Genomic DNA, 17,938 nt, shown 5'->3' with positions numbered 1-17,938 from the left:
GTTTCAACGCAATTGCTTCATAAGAAATCATTCACTGCTAGTGAAGCACTTATTGCTCAAGTGACATTTTTCTGCTTCATTTTATTTGTTTCACTCATTAAGATTTTACTTATTTTAGTCTTAAACAGCTGTTTTCATTGTTTAACCTGCCTTATTAACAGAAAAAGATGCAAATAACAAAGGAAGCAACATTTCTACATCTAGCTTGTCTTCATTTCCACCTGTGTGCATTCATCATTCACTATTTGGTTTAATTTAAGTACTCAGAAGGAAACTGAAGAGAAAGAGAAGAAAATTACTAATCCGTTTTTGGCTTCAAATCACTTGGATGATATATATATATATATATATCATTAGAAAGGAAAGGAAAACAATTTATGATTTAAGAATGAATTGACATGGTAGAGTTAAACACTAACAAACCATGAAATTAAATACGATCCGTTATTGGTGAGAATTAATTAAACAACTGGACTGGAACAGAAACCTGCAGCCACTGTAGGGTGGGAGTTGGCCTTCTTCCCAGCAATGCACTCAGTGTTCATTATGGGAAAAACCAAAAGCCCATACTGGTGAATCTACTGATTAGCTGAGCAGTTCCTCCAAGGATTGGGAGGATGAAAAGGCAAAGCTCCAGAGCGAGGATAAAAGTACAGTTGAAAAGCATTCAAACTTGGACAACCTTCATATTACAAGGAAAGTTCCATCGCTTTTTAAGTTGAAAAAACTGTCATATCTCATATCTCAGTTACACTGAGTTCACGTCCTATGGCATTTGTTACTTCAGCAAACCAGCCCAAAACTCCCATTTCAGATGCTATTTCAGGCTGGATGGGTTTCATCTGATATGATCAGGTGGAGTGGAAAAAGCAAGAGCGTGTCTGGAGACTTATGTAAGTCAGAGGCATTACAGTTAAAGCTGGTAGGTGTCATCCAGGCTTTTGAACACTGAAATTGTCCACATTACTGCCTAGCTGAGGTTACATCATCCTGTTGGTATTTATTACTAAACTCACAATATCAAGACTGAACAAACTTCTAATGGAAAGTTCCATATGTGCACACTACACGCTGGACCTTCTGTATTCAAAAATTAATTTCTTCAAACATACAACTGGACATGTTTGTTGGCCTTCCTGTCACCTACAAGTCTGCTATTGACAGCAGCATTTTAACAGTAACAGAGCTACACGTTCTTATGTGTGTTTGTTGGAGTGGAGGTGTGTGGTTGCGTTATTTTATATCATTTCTATACACAAATATATATTTAACAAATGAAAAAAAAGTTTTAACTGTGAATAAAACTTTAACCAGAATTAATTTCACTCCTTACCAGGGAGTGTCTTCCCACAACACGCTAGCGACCAGACAAGTCCAGAATAAAGATGTAATGGAAGTTAAGACCGTTAATAGAGATTGTGAAGATTAATTAGTCTCTACTAAAACAAAAGAGACGTCACGTCAAGCGAGGAAGAGGGTTAAAGCTCAAGGGTACCGCATCTGCCTTGGCCACTATTATATAGTGCTTTTCCTTTCTATCTATCTATCTATCTATCTATCTATCTATCTATCTATCTATCTATCTATCTATCTATCTATCTATCTATCTATCTATTGTAGCAGTAGAGGTTCTGATCCACCTCTTGAACCCTCAGGTACCACTCCAAACACCAAGTAAAAGTCCAAGACTCTTTTATTTTCTTCTAATACAGTGCACCAAGCACCTTCCACTCTACACTATTCCTACAGTAATTAAACAACAAGCAAACAATCCTCCTCTCCCAGACACTTAGCTACCCTTCCTCCCAGCTCAGCTCAGTGTCTGGGGTTTCCCAGAGTCTTTTTATACCCCTTGACCCGGAGGTGTTCCAACCCCACAGTCCACAAGTCCTTATCCCTTCTAGGTCAGGGTAAATAGTCTGTATCTTCACCACGGAAGCACGTCGTTTCTTCCTGTCACAGGATTATGACACACTTCCAGGTTATAGGGCATATATGAGTCCACGAGCCTCCCTACAGTGACTCCTTGTGGTCTCCAAGGTATCCAGCAGGGCTGTGTATAAAAACTACAAAGTCCATGAGGCCCTGCTGGAACTCGGGGCACATCCATGCTGTCGGGAGAGCTCCTCCTGGCGGCCTGGGGGTGAGGGCCGGAAACTCTTGCCGAACATCTATCTATCTATCTATCTATCTATCTATCTATCTATCTATTATACAGTACCTTTCCTATCTATCTATCTATCTATCTATCTATCTATCTATCTATCTATCTATCTATCTATCTATCTATCTATCTATCTATCTATCTATCTATTATACAGTGCCTATCTATCTATCTATCTATCTATCTATCTATCTATCTATCTATCTATCTTTCTATCTATCTATCTATCTATCTATCTATCTATCTATCTATCTATCTATCTATCTATCTATCTATCTATCTATCTATCGTGCCTTTCCTATCTATCTATCTATCTATCTATCTATCTATCTATCTATCTATCTATCTATCTATCTATCTATCTATCTATCTATTATATATCCTATCTATCTATCTATCTATCTATCTATCTATCTATCTATCTATCTATCTATCTATCTATCTATCTATCTATCTCCTTCCTGTTCTTGCTGTCGCTGTGCATGCTGGGTGGTTGTCTCGAGTGTGAGCGAGTGGAACTGGTGGTGGACGCTGAGGTGAGTGTGGTGATTTTTTTCTTCTAATTTTCTAGTTTCTTATTTCTATCTTTTCTTTGGTGAAAACAGCTACACTTGTTTTTGTACTGAGTGGCTTAGGCCACGGCAGCCGCAATGGCTGCTAATCTTGAGCGTCTGAGCCGCCGCCATGGGATTAAACTTATATCGGAGGAGTTTGTCCCTTTAGAGGCGGGGTTTTGGCGGTAGGCGAAGTGGTCGGATGTGACAATATTAAGTCAGCTTCACGAATGAGCGGGAATATCGTGGTTTTTTTGAGCTCTGTGGATTTAGTTCCGACAGTAGTTGAGAAGGGGGTGGTTATTAATGGCTCCTTTGTACAGGTTTCCCCTTTAGCCGTCCGTCCGTAGAGTAACAATTTCAAATGCGCCGCCTTTCTCAAAAATGAAACTATAGCGAAAGAGTTGGAGCAGCATGGGCGTCTGGTATCGAAAATTCGGCACATTCCTTTAGGGTGTAAATCGCCAGATTTAAAACATGTCTTGTCATTTAGGAGACAAGTTTTATGGTTTTAAATAGAATGGATGACGAATTAAATGTGGCAATGAAGTTTAGAGTGGACGGTTTCGATTATGTGATTTTCGTCACTTCTAACGAAATGAAATGTTTGGGTGCGGGAGTGAAGCACATTTAATTAAACAGTGTCCTGAGAAACAACACGGGAACAAGAAAACTAGCCGTACAGAAATAGAAGGGCAGAAAGTGGTAGATCATGAAATTGTGGCTGATGGCGCAGAGGCGCAAGGTGATAAGAATAAAAATGCTACTAGAGCTGAAGGGCAGGAGAATCAAGTGCCTCCCAGAGATGAGCCGAATGAAGGTTGTAGTGAAACGGTAGATCAAACAGCAGAAAGTGTGTGGGGAGACATTGATATGGACGAGGGAGGCAGCAACGAGACAGAGGAAAAAAGTGAATTTAAACGTCCTGCTCAGAAAAGGCAAGGAGAAAGAGAAGATCGGGCACGAAAGAAAATTGTTTTAAGTCAGGGCTCGGGGGTCGTTGGAGAGGATCCCGCCTATGGTCCTTGTCAGGAGGATTTTTCCGTCTTCGCGGAGACGGCCGATAACGTCTCAAATGCGGGGAGTGTCGGGGAAGAGCACGACGACGGTAATATCTCCGATGGGTCTGCTGCCTCGGAGCCCCCAGAGTTAAAAGCCAGGGGGGGTTACAGCGCTCAAAGTGTGAAAGAGTTTTTGGTGAATACCGCCGGAAAAAAGGGGGTGGACGTGGCCGAATTTTTCCCTGACATTGACCTCTTTCTATCGTCTGTCCGCGGGTTGCGACGAGACAAAGCAGCCTCCGCAATGTTTGATGTTAAAGAGCTCGTGAGGCTAAAGAATTTAACAAGTAAACTGAGAAAACAGTCCAATCTAAACACCACCTAATGGCTAAGCCCCTGTTAAATCCACTCCACAGTCTTTGTGGTGGTCCCTGTGTTTATTGTGTGTTCATCTATCTATTCTGTTACCATGGCAAGTGTACACATAGGAACCCTAAATATTAACGGTGGGAGAAGTCCAGATAAGAGGGTCGCATTGTTTGATTTTATCAGAGAAAAGACTTGAATGTCACCTTTCTACAAGAAACCCACATTGATGAGCAAAATCAGTGGGAGTGGAGCAGAGATTGGAAGGGGGACATTTTTTTTAGTAATGGGACAAATGTTAGTGCTGGAGTGGCCATTTTATTTCTTGGAGGATTTCAAGTAGAAGTTTGCAGTACTGAGGAGCTGGTGAAAGGGAGACTCCTGAAAGTGACAGTGAAACTTCAAGGCAGTGTCGTCACTTTCATTAATGTATGCCGAATGAGGGTGAGGAGAGGCTCCACTTCTTTAACAAGTTAGGAGATCTTTTATCCAAGTGTGACCCTGAGGAAGTGGTGGTGTTAGGAGGGGATTTTAATTGTACACTTGATACCAGAATAGACAGAAATAATGGGCTGGAACTGCACCCTCGCTCAGCACGAGCTTTAGGTAAAATAATTAAGGACTTTGGGCTGGAAGATGTATGGAGGGCAAAAAATGGGGCCTGTCGGCAATACACCTGGGGCGGAGAGTGGAAATACGATCTCAATGGCGAGACTCGATCATTTTTATAGTTTTAAGCACCTGTTAGGTTTATTTAAGGTGTGCTCTATTGTGCCTACTGGATTCTCTGATCACAGTTTGGTGTGTTGTACACTTATTTGTAACACTTACAGACCCCGTAGTCCATACTGGCATTTTAACACACTCCTCCTTAAAGATCAGAACTTTAAAGAGTTATTTGTTCATTTCTGGGGAGGCTGGAAGGCTATGAAGAAGGAGTTCACCAGCTTACAACAGTGGTGGGAGGTTGGGAAGAGTCACATCCGGCCTTGTGTCAGGAGTATACCAGAAATGTCACCCAAGTATTGCGGTCAGAAATGGCAGCTTTAGAAATTAAAATAGCTGAATTTCAACAGCTTCTAGAGAAGGGTCCAAATGAGCAGCTTCAGGCGAGCCTGACTTCTGCTAAACTGGGGTTGGCCACCTGCTTGAGACCAGAGCTCAGGGGGCTTTAGTGAGGGCCCGCTTTCAACGACTGACTGAGATGGATGCACCAACTCAATACTTTTTTGGTTTAGAGAAAAAAAACTCGCAGAGTAAAATCTTACATTGCATAAGAACACCCGATGGCAGAGAGACACAAGAGCCCAGTGAAATAAGGCAGGTGGTCCGCGAATTTTATGAACTTCTGTTTGCTGCAGATGGTGATGGTGGCAGTGAAGACCAACAGGCCTTTTGCAGGACTTACGCAGCTGCCCAATGCAGATGTGGCAGCTATATAGAGGTGACCTTTGCAGAACTCACCACAGCCCTGGGACAGCTGAAAACAGGGAAGGTCCCTGGAATCGATGGAATACCAGTGGAGTTTTATAAAGAGTTCTGGGATGTCATCGGCCTGGACTTATTGGAAGTGTTCCGTGGAGTTTTAAACTGGCTTGTTACCACAGAGCTGCCGTAGAGCCGTGATCACGCTGCTGCGAAGAAGGGAGACTTGTGTCTCATTAAGAACTGGCGGCCTGTGTCTCTCTTATGCGCTGATTATAAAGTTCTCTCTAAAGCCTTAGCCAACAGGATGGTCCAAGTTTTAGGGAGAGTGGTGCATCCTGATCAGAATTACTGCGTGGCTGGCAGGTCCATCTTTAATAACATTTTTTTAATTCGGGACATTTTGGCTGCTGCAGAACTGTTTGGTTTTCAGACTGGTCTTATTTTTCTTGACCAGGAAAAAGCTTTTGACAGGGTCAGTCACTCATTTTTATGGAATGCCATGAAGGCGTTTGGGTTTGGGGGGTCTTTTATTAAACATATTCGCTTACTTTATAGTGACATTTCTGGTATCATAAAGGTCAATGGTGGCTTGTGCACCTTTCAGTGTCAGAAGAGGAGTCAGACAGGGCTGTTCTTTGTCCGGCATGTTATATGCTCTGGCGCTGGAGCCTTTCCTGGTGCACCTGAGGAAGGTGCTGACTGGTCTCTCCATCCCCAACTGCAACATGGACCCTGTGAAAGTCACTGCTTATGCAGATGATCTTGCTGTAGTCATCACAAGCCAGAAGGATTTGGACAAATTAACAGAAGGTCTGAGGAATTACAGCAAAGCATCTTCGGCTAAAGTGAATTGGAACAAAAGTAGTGCAGTGCTGGTGGGGAACTGGACAGGATGTAGTCCTCCTCGACTGGAAGGAGGTCTGCAGTGGACAACTGGAGGCTTCCTGTACCTGGGAGTCCATCTTGGAGATGACCACTACATCCAAAAGAACTGGGAGGGTCTGTTGGACAAGGTTACAGCTCGGCTTGCCAAGTGGAAGTGGATACTCCCTCAGTTATCCTATAGAGGACGGATGCTGGTCATTAATAACCTGGTGACCTCCAGCCTGTGGCATAAGTGTATTTGTCTACAACCTCCACTTTGCTTGTTCAGCAGATACAGAAGGCGATCATGGATTTTTTTGGACTGGTACCCATTGGATACAGAAGGGCGTTCTATTTTACCATTGGATGAAGGCGGACAAGGACTTATTGACATTACCAGCAGGATTGCTGCTTTCCGCCTTCAGACCATTCAAAACTGTTGTATCCTGTTGAGCAGAGCCAGTGGATGAACTTAGCCGTACTCTTCTTTAAACAGGCCAGGCATATGGGACTTGGGAAAAGTTTACTGCTGTGCCACTTGATAAGATCAAGACTTTACAGGTGCCAGAGTTTTATAAAAGCCTTTAGCAGCGTGGCAACTGCTGTTGATAAAAAGGACTGTGATGACCTCTCCACATTTTGGGTCCTTGATGAACCACTGTTCTACAATCCTGCTGTTGGCACTGCTACAGGACTTTCTGAAAATTTTATTAATCATTTCATAATACATGGAATAACCACAATAAAGGACATAATTGACTGGGAAAATTACACTTGGAAAAGTGCACAAGTGGTAGCAGTGGAGACAGGAGTACACTCAGTGCGCCTAATAGAGAAGTTTCTGTGGCAGGTACAATCATCAATGGACAGGGAATCCATGACACTCCTGCACGGAATTTTCTCATCACAACTGAAGCCAACTGACAAACGCCTTTTCCAAGCTTACTGTGTCTCCGGCTGTTGAACTGAGGGATGGTGAGACTGATGTTTTAGCCTTAAGTTCTCTAGAGGCGTTATCTCTACCTACAGTGCCGGGGAAACAGCTGTACAGGATTTGTGTGAAGGTGAACAACCTGGAGCAGCTGAGGACACGAAGACACGACACACCTTGGAGAGACAAGCTTGGAGCCCCTCTAGGACTGAACCCCGCATGGAGGTCGTTGTACAAGCCGCCATTGGCCAGTAGGGTGGGAGACCTGCAGTGGAGGTTGGTACATGGGATACTAGCGGTGAACTCCTTCTTATCGATTATATGTCCGGGGGTCTCAGATTGCTGCCCTTTTTGTGGTCTGAGGGAAAGTGTCTTTCATGCATTTATGTATTGTGAGAGGCTCCAGACCTTTTTTAGTAAAATTGAAAGAATAGTAGAAGGGCTGGGGGTCCTGTATAATGGCACGGTGTTTGTGTTTGGGGTTAAAATTACTAAACACACCAGAGAAAATATGAACTTAATTAATTTTATTATCGGGCAAGCAAAACTGTCAATATGGAAGACCCGTAAAAACAAGATTACTGGGAGTGGAAATGAAGACGTTGTTGTCTTTTTTAGAAAAGTATGTGAAAGTAGGATATTAGTGGATTTTAATTTTTATAAGTCCACAAATAATTTAGCAAAGTTTAAGGAAATGTGGTGCGTGAATAATGTGCTTTGTGTATGTGATGAAGATAATTTGCAATTTGTGCTCTGAGTTTGGTGTTTTACTCCTTTATAAATTGGGTTGATAAATTGAGAATAAGTGGGATTGGAGGGTGGAAACAATGGGAGGGATTAGATAAATATATATTCCAAGAACAATATGAATATGTAATGGTTTAAAAATGAATATTCATCATTAGGAAAGTGTGTACGTGTTTTTTTGTAAGACTTAAGATTTTGAGTTTACTGTGTTTTTTTGTATTTATTCCTGTGTTTATTTAATAAAGTTTGTTTTAAAAATAAAAAATAAGTATCTATCTATCTATCTATCTATCTATCTAATAATCTATCTATCTATCTATCTATCTATCTATCTATCTATCTATCTATCTATATATCTATCTATCTATCTATCTATCTATCTATCTATCTATCTATCTATCTATCTATCTATCTATCTATCTGTCTATCTGTCTATCTATCTATCTATCTATCTATCTTGTTGAAAATATTGATGGTTTCAATGTCCATAGTACAACTGAAAGTACTGTCCATTGACCATTGCACTAACAATACGCACATACTGTATTAAATGTTCTTCTTAAGGCTGAAAACACCAAGCTGCCCGATGGCAGAGTGAAGGACCCAGCATCTGTACTACAAAACCAAACAAATCAATGATTCCATTACCCAAACTCCTAAAAATATGGATTAGCTCTAAACTCATTCTGCTGAGAGTGCATTTTACTTAATGTCCACAAAACTGAAAATTCTAAAAGCAGATTTTTTTAACGTTGAAAAGAATGAGTACAGATTGCTAGAGTTAAGTGAAGTAATTGCCAAGAAATGAAATTCACAACAAAATGAGGTTTTTCACTTCACAGAAAAATTTTCAGAACAAATTGTGTTTTGCTTGAAGTGAAGTTTGTGCCATTGGCAGAAGAAGAGAAGCGTTTAGTCCTGTCTGGAGGCATTTCTGTGCTTTAATTCTGCATGTGTCTGCCTGTCATTTAATATTTAATTGAAGATATATAAAATCACCAGACTCGGTTATCATCACATGTAGACCTTGTGTGATCCCCACTTTGCCAATTATAATGTCAATCTTGCAGATCACAATCCTAAAGATGCATTGAAGACAGAAAATGAACTCCATGGTGCTTGACTAATGCATATCCTTAACGTCTTGTGCAGGAATCCAGACACAGGAATGGTCAGGCGGTAGGTAAGAGTGAGCCTGAGGGGTCGGTGAAAGGGGGCAGATGCTCATGTAGTGGGATTTTCCTTTGAAGAACACACAGTAATGTGCATGAGACCTAAATAGAATTGATTTTATGGATGGGGTACAGATTACTGGCGTGGCACAGCTTCAGAAAGGAACACGGTTTAAAAATGGAACTATGAATGAGGCTTTAGAGAATAATATTTACTGTTTTCCATCCCAAAAAAATGCTAGGCGGATTGATGGCTCTGAGGCTAGGGATCTGCACTGGCAATCGGAAGGTTGCTGGTTCAAATCCCATAAAGGCCCTTAACCTGCAATTGCTGAGCGCTTTGAGTAGTGAGAAAAGTGCTATATAAATTCAAAGAATTATTAATATTAAAGCTTCCCAAAAACTTTTTATTTAGTGATAAAAGTGAATTTTGCATTTCACAATTGTGAAATCATTTGCAAAATTAATTTTAGTGTCAGTTTTGCAAAACTATATGCAAATGTCTCGGTTGTTTGCCTTTTTTAACCTTCCGAGTTTTAGTGTTTTATTATGATGAACCCCCCACCCCCAAAGGATTACATTATCTTGTGTGATGGCACTGGACTTCTTACTCCCCTGACCCTGACACAACTGATGAGATGACACATCAGTTCAAAATGAATCGTCTCTTTCGTCTGTAAAATGCACCACAGTGTAAATGATGACAACTAGAGTATTTACGTTACGTTTCATTGACAGCTAATTTCTAAAATATGGTGTAAACTCTTATCCCGGTTAGAGAAATTAGACTATTGGTTCCTGAGACACCTGATTAACAGAGGTAGATACCTCCGTGAATAACCTGATTATGTGGCCATGTAAACCCTTAACCAGGTTACTATTACGGAGGTAGTGGTCTGCGCATGTCCACTGCACTCTGTTAGCCTGTGTGTGTATTAAGTTCAGCATCCACGGGTAGAGGTGTCCACCAAATAAATTTCCAGATGCAAAAGTTTTGGAGATGGCATTATTCCTTCTTTTGGCTGAAAATAATCTGTCTTTGCATAGTAAAGCCCTAACTTTCTCCAGTAGATTAGGACTGACAAATAATTATGACGTATTCCTCAGCCCATGTCATGAAATCCATTACAGACACTTAACAGTTTTTAAGATGGTGACGTCTAAGAAATTGGAGATCAGGCAAATTCAGAACTGGCCCTTCGTTTGTTCCTGTAGCGGCCCACTTCAACAGCCATGGACACTGTGAGAGGGGCTTTAAAGTCCCAGTGCTTATGGGCAACTTCAGAACACAGCAAGAGAGAAAAGAATGGGAAGTCAAACTCATGCTAAAATTTAACACATTACAACATGGTTTAAACAGAGACAAGAGTTTTATGGACAGGTATGAGGATTGTTTGCATCCCTCAGACTGACAACCTGACTACAGATCCACATTATATAGAAAAACTCATCAGAAATTTCAAAAGACCTTGTTGGACGGTTATCTTATCCACAGATCTTGACCACACATTGTTCTCCTCTCTTGCTTAATGAACCTTAGCCTGAAGAGCTCTATTCATTTTTTACATCTAAAATGTCTCACCTGAAGGTTTTTCAATGCTGTATCTGTCCTGTTGTCTATATAAACACTGGGAACCCCAGTTTCTGTATTACATCTTGCCTGAAGAAGGGGCCTGAGTTGCCTCGAAAGCTTGCATATTGTAATCTTTGTAGTTAGCCAATAAAAGGGGACATTTTGCTTGACTTCTCACTACATTCATAACGGCTAACATGGTACAACACCCTAGTACTACATACAAGGTAAGCAAATGCACAAATCACTCCTTCTTGTTTTTATTAGCTTTTTCTGTTCTGTCCCAGTTTTTTTTTTTTAAATTGGCATTGTAGATATATAAATTATTTTAGTGAAAAATAAATGTTATCCAAAATATGGCTAATAAGAAAAAAAAGTGAAATATTTTGTCATGAGACACCCTGCTTATGTTTCATTCTTCTTTCAGATGTTCACTAGCCCCTTTATACATGTGATACCCCTCAATATGCTCATATTTGGTGCTACATCCCTGATGATGGTGTACAAGAAAACTCGTAGGTGGTGTCTGTCTATAGATCACCTACCACAAGTTAACTCGTATTTGGTTATCAATGTGTCAAATGTTTAGAGACTGTCAGTAGCAAGTTTGTAATGGCTCCCTAAACTTGAGGTGACCACTATGAAAAGCTTCTTCAGGAACATTTCAAATGTTGCCTTGGAGTCTGGTGTTACCCCCAAAAGACCCAGGGTCTTTACAGGGAGATGCCTACAGACCCTAGGCACACAGACCCCTTATGTGTGAGAGCCTATTCATATGACCCTCTTCCATGAGAACTATGAAGCAGAGACAGTGTGAGCGCAGAAGCAGATTGAATACTGGGGGGCAACGACCCTACCTAAACAAACAAAGAGAGAGCAGAGGGGGCTTTGAAAGGGGAGTATGGAGGGGTATTTTGGATGTTTTCATGCAGCAAAGCTTTTAGTGAGGCTATTAGATAGAAAATAAAAGACCCCCCCCTCAACAAGCACACCCAGGCCACCACCCCCCACTGTCACCACAGATATTTTACAAAGATACACTTTAAGATTGTTTGGCTTTCAAAATATGTGAAATCTGCAAAAACATGGGTTGCTCACATCTTTTAGGAAGAGACGTGCGGCAGTAAATGTGGTAATAATGTCAAAAGTGATAAATGTGTTTTGGATTACACACAAGAAAGTGCTGGACAAGATATGGGGTCTGCTCTCCCAGCTTGAAAAGCCTTGAGCTGACTGCCAGTTCCCACACTCATGATGGCATCCATGACTAATGGTAGGAATCATAATGGACTAGTGTAGAACAAGCATAACAACTCAATATTTTACAATAACTAGTAAGAGCAGCATGTTCCATCTTAATTACAGTGAAATAGAAATCTTATTAAAATGTTCAATCAAGTGTGAAAAGCAAAAACACAAAACCACGTGAGATGGTTGGGATACTGAGAGTAGCACTGTTTAATAACTGTTGGTTTGGACTTGGAAAAATATGTCTGCCGTTCCTGCACGCTGGCCCTTCAAATAACCAGAGGTCTCATTTACAAAAGTTTGTGTGGATTCAAGCATTAAATTATGTGTGCGCCAGAAAACAGGAAAATACATATGCTAAAAAAAATCGGAGCTTTGAAACTTGGTGTCTGCACATTTCTTTGCAATTTTCCTTTATAAATCACCGCACCTTGTAAATGTGCGTATGTGAATGCGCCTCAAGCCCCGCCTGGTCGTCACCCTGGAAGAACCTTATATGGAGTATGCTAATGAACCTCATACATATGCAATCAGGATGCTGAGGACCTTTATTGACTGATAGAGCAGACTCCCTCCTGACGCATTGAGAATTCCTTCTGTGCCCTCCGAACTGCATTGTGTTGCCTCTCCTCTGGGGTCAAGGCACCAGTGTCTGAGTGGGTAGGCACTATCACCAGGCACATGCAATGACATGATTGCCGTTATAAACAAAGTACAAGCCATGTGAAACACTGAGGGTTCAGCCATTTACCTTACCAACAAGCCAGCCATCAGATGCAGCACCAGGAAGTCGTCTTATCAATGCTACTTTGCCTGAAAATAAATGAATCACGGGTTGACCTGGGCCACCGAGGGACGTTTGCCAGTCTCATCTTGGCCTCCCAGATGACTTGCGTGTTAAAGGAATGTATCTGTTAATGGTTAACAAAAGCACTGTCATTCCCATTAGGTGCTTTTATTACAATATGAATGCAGTCAACCGGCACAATTACTGTATGTTAAAAGAAAAAAAACAGACACAGGATCAGTTTTGCCATAAATGTATAAAAGCATTCCCGTCAAGTTTTATTTTATAAAGATACTAACCACAATATCTATCAAAGTATACAATAATTTAAAAATATTTGCCTTACGTGTACGTTAAGCGCCTTTCATCTGTTTTCGCACATACTGTATCTGGACATCTCTTCACCGGTGCTCCTTTTCTTGAGTGCATTCCTGTAAAGCTTCTCAAACTCTCATTATTTTCAAAGCACCTTCCTCGCCTCTTGTCTGTCATCTTTGAAGGTGGCTCTCTCGATGTGCCTCATATGCCTCTACTCCCCCTTGTGAGTCTCACACTTGCACTTCCTCTTTTGTTGCATCACTAAAGCCAAATGGACCAATTACACCAAAATCAAAGTGACCAATCAGATTGCTCAGTGGGACTTTGCAGAAAGACCTAAGTGTTGGATTACATAGTAGATTTGTGTGTAAAGCTGCGTATTCACGTTTCAGGCCTCTTTTTGTGCGTATCAAGTTTTATAAATCTGACCCCACATTTGACTCTTGTTTGATGAGGTGCATCCCAGGACTTGGGTTTTGCTCATTTGTGGGACTTACAATAAGCAGGTGTGTATCTCTCCTAAGCAATTGAATTGACCAAAGGTGGACTCTAAACAGGGTCTAGAAACATCTTATTGATGATCAAAAGTATATGATGTACTGAGCCACATTTCAAAGGGCCTGAACACAGAAGTCAATGGGATTTTTAACAAAGTAGCATATATTTCTCAAATTTTGTTTTCACTCAGTCCACCGTGACCCTGTGTTAGGTTATAGCGGGTTGGACAATGACTGACTGACTGGCTGACTGTTTTCACTTCCTCATTCTAGGCTGTTGAGTGTTGCTTGATATCTTTTTCCATATAAACAAGTGTAAACCTAATTTTGCCCACCCCTGTACAGATTTTATGTCTGTATGTCCGGACACAGACAGGCAGACATGTTGGTTCACTACACACGTTTATTTACAATACTATTTACAGAAGTAAAGTGCACAACCCAGTGCCGCAGCACCAATCACCCCTTCAAGTCCTCGCCGCACAACAATGTCTTCTAGTCTTCTTCAGACCGCCTCCACTCCTCTCCTCCGAGCTCCGTCCTTTTCCACCCGACTCCTGCTCCCGAATGAAGGGAGGCGGCCCCTTATATACGAGCCCGGATGGGCTCCAGCTGCTTCCCGGCAATCCTCCGCGGACACACCCCCGTGGCCGAAGTACCGGCTGCGCACCCGGAAGCCCTCTGGGTGTCCCCAGTCTTCTTCCCCCCAGCACTTCCTGGTGTGGCGGAAGTGCTAAGGTCCAGGGTTCTTCAGGCACCGGGGCGCCCCCTAGCGGTGGCCACGGGCCTCTACAGGGTTGGGCTTAGTTGGGCCCCCAACACAACCAGGGCGTTCGCTCCCTCGTGGTCTGGAGGAGGCGCAAGTCCTCCTCCGGTCCTCCTGGGCATCCCGGCTGGGTACTACCCCCAGCTGCCTGCCACATAATATTATATATATAATATTGCGCCTATATATATTATATGTTTATGCCTGTGTAGTGTATCACTGTTGTTATTCTGACAAGACATTTTTCAGTATTTATTGTACAAATGACAATGCATTTAATCTGAAATGTTTTAATATTTTATTATTGTCATTTTAGTTTTTATGCTGCTGAATGTGGGCTCTTCTGTTAATGACCCTGTGGTCTCAGTTGGAGTTTCAATGCTTCAATAAATAAATAAATAAATGTAGGTCTCCTAAAATGATATTGCCATGCCACTTAATACTCACCCTCTAGGCAAGACAAGATAATTATTTTTTGAAGAATTGCTCAAAACTAAGTTGCTCAAAAGCCATACTGTCAAAAAAGTACAATGAATCATCCTCATCCTCAGGCTGGAGTCATGAACTGAGTGCTAACACTGAGTTTCAGACTTGGGCCGGTGCAGCGCATGTTAGCAGGCCATTCATTAGACCTGTTCGTCCCCCTGTGGGGTTGCCGGTTTCATTTTCCCTCCTTCATACTGATGAGACGTCCTGCCAAGAACTCAGCAGCTGCTTTTCATTTGATCTGAACGTCACAATGGTATCGGTTTGCACCCTGTCTGGAGGGCATGGACTCTCTGAAGCTCTGATTTGGCTCTGCATTCTCCAGTCAGAAATGACTGCGTCCTTTCTCAGTTTCCTGGACGTCTCAATCGGACTTCAGTCTGGACTCCAAACGTCCAGTCAGCCGGCAGGCTGCGTGAATAGCCTGTATGATAGGTGTCTTGCTCAGGCGGCTGGTCCAGAATGATTCAAAAGGAAATTAGAACGTCATTAGGGCTGCGAGATCACCTTGGCTGTGAGTCACGGCCTCCCTCATTACAGGTAATCACTCTTAGGCTGAGTAAAGAGTGTCTGAAACTTCAAATAAAAGTGTAAATAAAAGTAAAGCAACTTGAAAGTAAAATTTACACTTGATGATGAAGCAAGCTCTGACCGTGTGACATTACAGCAGAGCCTGAGATATTTATACGGTTATTAAACACAACATACAAGAGAAATAAAGGCTTTGATGTTTAAGCCAGGTCAGTTTTGTCTTGGTGGGAGAACCCGCCTGGTGGTCCATGTTCTTATTTAGTTCTCATTGTCTGCGTCTTTATTGACAGCTCCCACCCATCCCTAGGGGCTCTCTATAACAAAAGACCAAGCTGAATGATCAAAAGCCATGTGGCCTACTTAGTCCTGTCATGTAAACATGGCCAGTCTCCAGGAGTGTTTGGATGTAGAGTATGCATACAGTGCCTTTAATCAATGCCTGAGATCTAATGTGTGAAGAATTAGTTTATTTCACAGGACCATCAGGGATAAAGGCCAAAAAAAGCTATTTTAAATTTCAGTCAGACTATTGTTATAGCACACTTAAATGAGACTTAACACACACTGGTGGAAATTCATCCACTTTTGTTCATTTGTTTCAATTCAGAGTCTGATTCCTATATGGGACAACTGGAGGCCACCTTCAAATGCAGTTGGACAATTTAGTAACAACAATGGACTTGGACTGTTGGAAGAAACCACAGATTCCAGAAAAGGGGTCCATCCAGGAATAAATGGACATTGAACATCCTAGGCTATGCAGAATGTCAAATGGACAGGTCATCAAAAAGATAAAGATAAGGAAAATGCAGACATACAGAATCCTAGGTTCAAATCCAGTGGTCAAGTAGCTGTCCCTGTGGTGTTTGGACATTCCTTGTGTGCCTGTCTTTATACATGGGAGCATGCACTGTTTTGGGTAGACATGTGTCTTCAGCTAATTATCAGTTTCAAAATGATCTACAAGGTGTATTGCTGAGTCATTTCCAGTGCAGGGTGGGTCTGTCGGCCCCCTGCACAATGAATTGAATTAAGTTTGATTGATAAAGCTACTTTGTTAGTAGTTGAATACACAAACGTTAGCTTCATCATGGGGTCGAAGACGATGGGCTTTAGTCAGAATGTGAATATTGAAGCCAAAAAGGTGGAAAGAACAAACCTCGGTAAGACTGGAGTGAATCTTAGAGAATGGACTGACCAGAGACCTCATCACACTGGGAAATGCTGACCTGGATTTGACTCTGATTGGCTGTGTGGAGTTTGCGTCATACGTATGGGAATGTCATAAGTCAATTTAGAAGAGACACTTGGGAAGGATAATGCCATTACACTGCATAATGACTGCTGGTCCTCTTCCTCTAACTTAGGAGGACTTTGACTCAGAAAGTTCTTCTGAACCGTTAATGCCACCCTTTCCATTTACAAGAGTGTGCAGCCTCAAACAGCCACCAATATGGCATCATTTACAACATGGAGCTGAAGCATGGACATTCCTTTTCCTTATTTAATCAACTTTCATGACTAAAGAGTAATAAACTGTTGTTGTTAATAGCTAAGCTGTCCCAGTTCCTTAACCAGATACTTCTTAAATGTTGGCAAGGTATCTGCTTCAACTACATACATGTAACTTGGCAGTTTGTTCAAGATTCCCTTTATGCAAAGAAGTGCTTCCATTGTTCAGTCCTAAATGCACTTCCCCTTAATTTCCACTGATGTGGTTCATCATTAAGTTGAAAGAATTCTGCTGGTTCTGCTTTATATGAGCCTTTGATAACTTTGAAGACCTGGATCAGGTCCTCACACGGTCTCCTCTGCTCGAGACTAAACAGGTTTAATTCTCTGAGTCTGTCACAGTTGGACATGTCCTGAAGTCCTGGGAGCCTCCTGGTTGCTCTTCTTTGCACAGCTTCAAGTGCTGCTATGTCTTTTCTGTAGTGTGGCGACCAGAACTGCACACAATACTCCAAATGTGGCCTCACGAGTGCATTATATAGTCTGAGCATAAAGTCCCTAAATTTATATTAAACATTTTTAAAAAAAAATATCCTTACATTTTATATCCCTTTTAATTGCTTCTGTGCATTGTTTAGATTATGAAAACTTCAACTGAAAACTATCAACATTAACCACTAAATCTGTTTCAGAGGTTGCTTCCTGTAGGACAGCATCTGCCATCTTGTATTTTTAATAGGTGTTCTTTACGCCCCTGTTTAGCACTTTGCACTTTTCCACAGTAAACTTCATTTTCCAGGCGTTCGCCCAGTCCTGAAGTTTGTCCAGAACCTTTTGAATTGTTTTTGCTTCTTCCTCAGTGTTTGACATTCCTCCAATTTAGTAGCATCTGTGAATTTTGCATGTTTACTAACCATACCAGTTATCAATGTTATTAATATAAAGCAGATAAAGAAACAGTCCTGGGACAGACCTCTGCAGGACTCCACCGATGATCTCACTCTGCATGAACTATTCTCCTCTTAGCTTTACTCTCTGGAGATCCGGTGTTGT

Source organism: Polypterus senegalus, chromosome 11, assembly GCF_016835505.1.
Source record: "Polypterus senegalus isolate Bchr_013 chromosome 11, ASM1683550v1, whole genome shotgun sequence".
Lineage (NCBI taxonomy): Eukaryota > Metazoa > Chordata > Cladistia > Polypteriformes > Polypteridae > Polypterus > Polypterus senegalus.
This window is presented reverse-complemented; position numbering follows the sequence as displayed.